Source organism: Aegilops tauschii, chromosome 3, assembly GCF_002575655.3.
Source record: "Aegilops tauschii subsp. strangulata cultivar AL8/78 chromosome 3, Aet v6.0, whole genome shotgun sequence".
Classification (NCBI taxonomy): domain Eukaryota; kingdom Viridiplantae; phylum Streptophyta; class Magnoliopsida; order Poales; family Poaceae; genus Aegilops; species Aegilops tauschii.
This window is the reverse complement of record NC_053037.3, coordinates 281,155,427-281,162,748: the sequence shown is the minus strand read 5'-3', so window position 1 is coordinate 281,162,748 and position 7,322 is coordinate 281,155,427. Positions and strand designations below refer to the sequence as shown.

At 43.1% G+C, this 7,322-nt stretch overlaps 1 long non-coding RNA gene across 5 annotated transcripts; it reads left to right on the top strand.

Moving 5' to 3' along the window:
* Positions 1 to 3,117: 3,117 nt before the first annotated feature.
* LOC141042377 (uncharacterized) lies at positions 3,118 to 6,981 on the top strand. 5 transcript variants are annotated; one of them, XR_012204900.1, is made up of 6 exons: positions 3,124 to 3,502; positions 3,597 to 3,728; positions 3,980 to 4,052; positions 4,152 to 4,440; positions 4,657 to 4,847; positions 4,984 to 6,981. It is a non-coding gene; the product is annotated as an uncharacterized lncRNA (long non-coding RNA). The 5 variants fall into 5 exon arrangements; XR_012204901.1 differs by having other exon boundaries at positions 3,594 to 3,728; XR_012204897.1 differs by having other exon boundaries at positions 3,118 to 3,728.
* The last annotated feature ends 341 nt before the right edge of the window (positions 6,982 to 7,322 follow it).

Here is a 7,322-nt window from a genome sequence, read left to right as displayed (position 1 = left end):
CACTCCGGGTACTCTATCGCAAACAAACAATACATACATAAGCAATCAAGCAAGGGTGCACGAATAAAACTCAAAATAAGAGATCTAACCAGAAAGTTCAACTTAAGAACTCCGGTTTGCAAAAAGAATCAAATCGAACGAAGCAACGAAACTCAAACGGCGAAAGAAACAAGCTTCGTTTACTAATCTGGACCTAAGTCAAATTTTACAGTAGCAAAAACTTGTTTGAGTTGGTTAAACAGAAAGAGGGTTTCGAGATGAAACTCTAGGCCTTGAATCGCCTGATTCCGTTAAACGAGCGAAAAGATAAACTGAAACAAAAATCGGATCAAAAATCGTGACCGAAAATAATCGCGGAAAATCCGAGAAAAAGAAAAACTGACGAAAAGGCTAACGAACAAACGTTCGCTGTCTGCGGCTAAATGACGAAAACCGTTCGTTAAAACGAACGTACGAACGGGCGTTCGCTATTTAGTTAAACAGGAAAAAAATAAACCGATCTAATAAAAAAACGCATCTCGGTTTCGAAATAAAACCGAACGGTTTTTCGAGAAAACCGGCGGCTACCTCGGTTCGCGTGACTGCGGGGCGGCGACGAGCAACTCCGGCGGGGCGGCGGGGCTCCAGCGGGCGGCGTCGGGCGGCGGGACGGGCGGCGGTGGCGGGCGGCGGGGTCGGCGACGGGCGACGGCGTCGGGCGTCGGCGGCGGGGTCGGCGACGGCGGCGGCGGATCCGGCTGCGGCGGCGCGGATCGGTTAGGGTTAGGGTTTGCGGGGCGGCGGCGACTTGGGCTGGGGCGGGGCTCGGGCCGCGCCTTATAAGGCCGGCCGGGCTGAGGTGTCCGGGTCGGACACGGCCCGTAAGGCGGTTCGCGATTTAAAAAAAAAATTCGGACGTGCAGAAAAAGTAAGCAAAGAAATACTAAACGGACTCCAAAAATCCCGAAATAAATTTTCGCCGTCCTCTAAAAATAAGCCGGACAAGATGAACATTTATTTGGGCCTAAATGCAATTTTGAAAAACGCGTATTTTTCCTAATTCAAATAAAATCAAATAAAATCCAAATAAAATCAAATGTTTGTTTTTAATATTTTTCCTCCAATATTTCATTATTTGTGGATAAGTCATATTATCTCCTCTCATATATTTTGATATGAAATATTTTCGGAGAGAAAAATAATTAAAACAAATGATCCTATTTTCAAAATTCGAGAAAACCCGAATATGAAAATAACGAAATCCCCAACTCTCTCCGTGGGTCCTTGAGTTGCGTGGAATTTCCAGGATCGCAAAACAAAATGAAATAAAATATGATAGCAAGAATGATCTATGTATAACATTCCAAATTGAAAATTTGGGATGTTACATTTCTTGGTTGAGTTTTACCCTTGCATTTATGCTTGAGTGCTTATGTATTCTATTGTTTGTTTGCGATAGAATCCCGGAGTGCGAAGCGTGCTACTACGAGTCCCTAGATTTTGCGGGTCGTCAGCAAGGCAAGTAACACATTGATCATACTCTTTTCATACCCAGTCTTTATGCATTAGTTATAATCCTCAAACACTACATGATTAGGATGTGAAAAACTTATGGGTTTAGGGAAGTAGATGATGAGGTAGAACCTATTGCCCTTTTATTATCAAACCCTTGGGAGTTACTTCTACGTTATGCTTATACTGCTATGCTATGCTCGTAGATGTGGTTTGGTTTGAGTGAATCCATGACAGATGTGAGATTGTTAATTAATGGTTAACTTAAGGTGGCTACTTAAATACACATCTGGGTGGATTGGTTGCGGGCACCTGGGGATATACCAGTGTTGTCCTTTGGTTCGCCACCCAGGCTCAAAGGGATCATATGATTATTCATGCTAGAAACTTCTGTGTGCAGCCACAAACTATTATGGGCTCTAGCATAGTTGAGTATGTTGCATGACCTCTTTCAGTGGTAGGCTAGCAGATGTAGGGGAAAGTAGGTGTAACTGTCTACCCGGAGTAAAGAGTTAATGCTTCTGAAAGACTGTGTCTCGGTCATCCGTTTCTCAAACACCATGTAGTGCGAGAAATCCAACGAAGGAGATCGAGTCTTGTGGGGAAAAGTGCGCAAACCTCTGCAGAGTGTACAAACTAATCATGGTTAGCCATGTCCCCGGTTATGAACAACTTTAGTATCTGGTTCTTGGATTATCATGTTGATCTCATCACCCTAAACTAATTTGATGGGTTATTAATTACTTTTTAATTAGGATTGAGATGGGGGTACCATTCTCAATGTTTATCAACTACCATGATAGTTAAATAAAATATATTCCTTTGATGTAGAAAAAATTTAGCTTTTCGCAAAAACACTATAACCGTAGAGCCTCCACCTGCTGTATATGCATGTAGTGATAGCATTTATTCTGTTCATTGCCCTACTGTGTTATATTGCTAGCATATTCCATGTGCTGACCCGTTTCGGGCTGCAACAGGTCATGTTGCAGACTTTTCAGACAAAGAGTAAGGTGTGCTAGGTCGTTGTCGTGCACTCAGCTATGCCGTTGGAGTTGATGGACTCACTTTATCTTCCAAGCCTTCCGCTGTTATTTTATTTAGATGGCCTTAAGCCATATTATTGTAATAAGTTCTCTTTTGAGACATTCGATGTAATAAGTGTGTGATTGCACTCTGTTATAAATCCTTCAAGTACTGTGTGTCAGCATTACCGATCCAGGGATGACACTTGAGCACAGAGCACTACTAGGAAAAGGGCTATAGACAATATGCACACTAATGGCGCACCAGACATGTGATGCGGCACTACTATATAGCAGTGGCGCACCGTGTGCTGGTGCGCCACTACTAACAAATTTTTTTTTCTTTTTTTCAAAAATAGTAATGGCGCACCGTGTGCTGGTGCGCTATTAGTGTGATAGACACTAATGGCGCACCACAACTATGGTGCGCCACTACTAACAATTTTTTTCTTTTTTTCAAAAATACTAATGGCGCACCGTGACACAGTGCGCCATTACTAGTTAACACAATGACGCACCAGTCACCCCGTGCGCCATTGCTAACCCTTCCCCCCATTAGAAAATTTTCTATGTTCCCCATCTCTCTCACCCGACCCGCCCACTACCCCGACGCGTGCTGCGCCGCCGCCGCCCCCGCGCCCCCGCCGCCTCCCCAGCTCCGACCCTCGCCCCGGCGGCGACGAGCCCTTCCGCCCCCACCATCACCGTCCCGTTCGAGGTGAGGCCCTCGCCCGGCCGCCCCGCCCGGCCGCCCGGTCCTCCCCACCCCAAGGTCAGGGGCTCCGGGCGCGCCCAAGAATCAGTGAGCACACAAGGCCAGGTGGCGCAGGTGGCCGATGGCCGGCAGCGCCCACGGCCCCGGCGGGAGTCTGTTAGCGTGTGTGGCCGTCCGCCGTCGTTCGGGTCGCCCGCCTACAGCCCGACTCTCTCTACGTGTGGCTGGTTGATTTTGTTCGTTCTTCATCGTGTTCTTCATCTGTTTCATGGTGCTGCTCCGCGCGCGTGTGTGTCGTGGTTCTTTTTCGGCTGCTCGACGGATTGGTCAGCCAGTACTCTCTCACACAATTTGTTGTGCAGCAGATTAGATGTAGGATTCGGCGGCGACCGTACGGGTGCGCCGCAGCGTTGCTGCCACTGACGCCGCTACCTGGATTCGTTCGCCAGCGTGGATTTGTCTCGCCGGTGCTTGGAGTCTCAGCCGCCGCCAGCAAGGTATCCCCTCCACCTTCCCCATTCCCTGCTCTCCTCCCGTCTGGTCCTCCCGCGCTTGCTTGCGTGTTGGCTGTGTGTGCTCTTGCTGCCGTGTGAGGCGTGCGTGCCTGTTTGTTGTGCCTGTGTATGTACTTTTTGTGTGCGTGGTTGCTAGCTGCTGCTGGGCACCAGGCCATGGCCTCTGCTGTACGCAACTATGATTTCTAAAGAATGCAGTTTGCTTGCTGCTGACCCATTGATGTTGCTGCCAGGGAGAAATAGACATGGCATCTGCGGGTCAATCTTCAGTTGAGAGGCTGGGAAGCACCAAGCATATATCATTTGGTAAGTAAGGTACAAACTAACTTGTTTATTGTTTCCAACTTTTCATGCTTAATATTCTGTATATTTCAAATTCTAATACTAGCAGATGTGTTTTGCAAGTCGCACGAGGATTGAGTAAATTGATGATCATTCAGTCATCAAGGAGACGAGAACTTGATGAAAAGAGGCATTGGATGCAGCATATGGGGCAGTATTTTGATCTCATCTAATGCATGTATTTATTCTTTGTCTTTATAACATGGTATTTTATTAATTATTTATCTATACTTGCCGTATAGCCGTATTGCTCAATTGTTGTATCCCTTGTCGTCATACCCGTATCGCGCCCAAGAATCAGTGAGCACACAAACGAGGAGGAGCGCGCCGCCGACGAGATCATCAAGAATCAGTGAGCACACAAACCCAAACCACCACCAGATTTGTTTTTCTTGTGTATGTATTGGTGGGTGATGCAGGGTACCCTGTGATGTGCTGCTTATAGCAATATCGTCTTAGCGCTAGCAAACTACAGTAGTTCTGTGATGCACTACATATCTAGCGAGATGTTGAAATTCATGTAGTATCATAGGCTCCTCCATGACCGTTCTGTGCTACTCTCTGTTAGGTTGGAAGCCCATTTTGAGAAGGTGCAGAGGATCTCGGATACAACCACGCTGCCATTTGCTATGCACTACCTACGTTCGTGGATAATGGAGGAGCTGGATATTTCGCACCTGACCGAGAGGCTGCTGCAAGGGAAGGGAGAGATGACGCCAGAGGACAAGTACGAGACCTGGGAGAAGATCAAAATTCTGAGTATGGTTCCGTGGTTTATCTCATCCTCATTCATGGCCTGTTTATGTTCTTCTTCTCTGTCTCATCTGTGGTGTCAAAACATTAGGCTGCTGATCCATGTCATTTAACTGTTGTTGCTTCTTCTCTACTCCCCTAGGTTTCACAAGGACAGTGTCTTCAATGTGGGCCATGACATTGCTGAGCTTATATGTTAGAGTCCAGGTCACCATATTAGGCAGACACCTCTACTTGGACTTTGCTCGTGGTACAGATGGTGCTCAATTGCAGGTAAATTCGTGAGAACCAAAGGAAAACAGAGGGGATAATTTGAATTGATAACAGGCAATTCTGAGTCCTAACCGGCAAAAAATAACCTTCATTCAAAATTTGTGCTCCAGTGATAATGCAAAACTGTGTGGTATAAAATTTGGTGCATGCTAGTATCTGGTTTTGTATTGAATGACCTCATTTTTCTTATAGCATAAACTGTTGTTGACATGTTTTGTAGGCCATTACCTCTGTTGCAAAACGAGAAAATAAACATGTTTGATTGTTATAGTGGAGTTGTGGCACTTGCTTACTGTAGATGATAGTTAATCCATGGTTATCATTAAGAATCTGAATTGCTAAACGGCGCCCTTACCAGCAGGAAACTGACCTTATTCAAAATTTGTGTTCCAGTTTATTAGTAGAAACAGTGGTATTAATGTTGAGTTTTTTTGAGTGTGGGTATGTATTGAATAATCTCATTTTCTTATAACTTAAAACTGTTGTTGACACGATTTGAGTCCGTTAGCTCTATTGCAAAACAAGAACAGACACATTTGATTGTTATAGTGGAGTTGTGGTATTTGCTTACTGTACAGGATAGTAATTTTCCACGTTTGTCATCGAGAACACATCTATTGTCTAGGTGTGAACTGTAACTTCTGATTATGGACAATTATCAATCATGCTTATTATTGTTTCATTACTGGTGTCATATAATTTCTTATACTTTAATTAAATGTTGAATATGACTGCTGGTTGTTACTGCAGTTTGGTCATGACATATTTTGTATTTCTCTGCTATGTTCCACTTATTTATGACGGTAGTACTGCTATTTTTCTGCTACTTCTTTTAACTTGTTGGCTGAACCAATGGAAATACTGTTATATATTTGTTTTGTCGCTCAACCAGTGCTGCAATGGTGGGATCGATTCATCTCTTTACTACAGTTACTCTCTGTAGTTCATGATTTGCTCCTGTAGTGGTATAAAATTATAGTTACTCTTTCAAGCTGGTATCTATGTTTGATATATACTAGTCTTTATCTAAATACCATGTAATGGCATTTCTTGTATGGTTTAGTACATCATTTACTGGTTGGTTTAGTTGTATATTGTACAGGTCATAGTCCTCATGGTTGCATGTAGCTAGTGATAACTCTTTCTTTGCTTTAGCTATTTCAGATGGTTTAGATGCATGCTTATACTCCTATCTATACCAGGTGCATGTGTTATGCTTGTGTACCTACATACATAATAGTACACATGTGTAGGTGGGTGTATGTGTTCTGCTTACAGCAGATGTTTAGTAAGTGTGCTATCAATGTCCTATTTCTTCTTGCAGGTTATGGACTATATCTTTCCTTGCCAATTCCCTCTCTCCTAAATCTGATTTGAACAGATGCCGACAGAAAACGGTCGAATCTTAGTGCTGCTGCCCCATGAACACATTTTTTTTAATTTGATTATACATTCAAATGAAGCCAAGTGGAGTAGTATACTGGTAGTATAGTATAATAATATTATCAAAAGGTAAATGCCCTGATTATTTAGCTCTGTCAGATAAATACTCATCGAAAGTGGGCTCCTATCAAAATCCATTTCCATTATAATCTTACTCATACAATATTCACACCATGTAATTCTGGAAATATATGCTCATATCTAGTTCTGCATAAAAAATGACAGTATTGACATGTTATAAATAGTTTGTTTGTCTTTCTGTTTATTTTGTTACATTTTCCAGCGATAAAGTGAAGAAAAAGAAGAAAAGATTACTAGAAGATTAGTTTTAGGATTTTCTTTTATTTCCTTGCAATTTTCCTTTTATTGGAAACTTGTAAAGACATTGTAATATTCTTACTATAATAAAAATTATGATTCTATTTTATTTTTTGTTTTTAAATTATTTTTCTTTATAGGTTGTTTTCTGTAAATTTAGATTTTTTTTGTTTTCCAAATACATTACTAGTGGCGCATTTAAGCCCTTATTAGTGGCGCACCTTCCTTTATTACTAGTGGCGCACCTATAAGGTTATTAGTGGTGCACCTGGAGGGAATACCAGTGGAGCACCGAATGGTATACTAATGGCGCATCACATGGTGCGCCATTAGTATCTGGTATACTAATGGCGTACCTGTGGTGCGCCATTAGTAATAAAATCTAATGGCGTGGTGCTAGTGGCGCATCTGTAGTGCGCCATTAGTAGGCAAAACAGGTGCGCCACT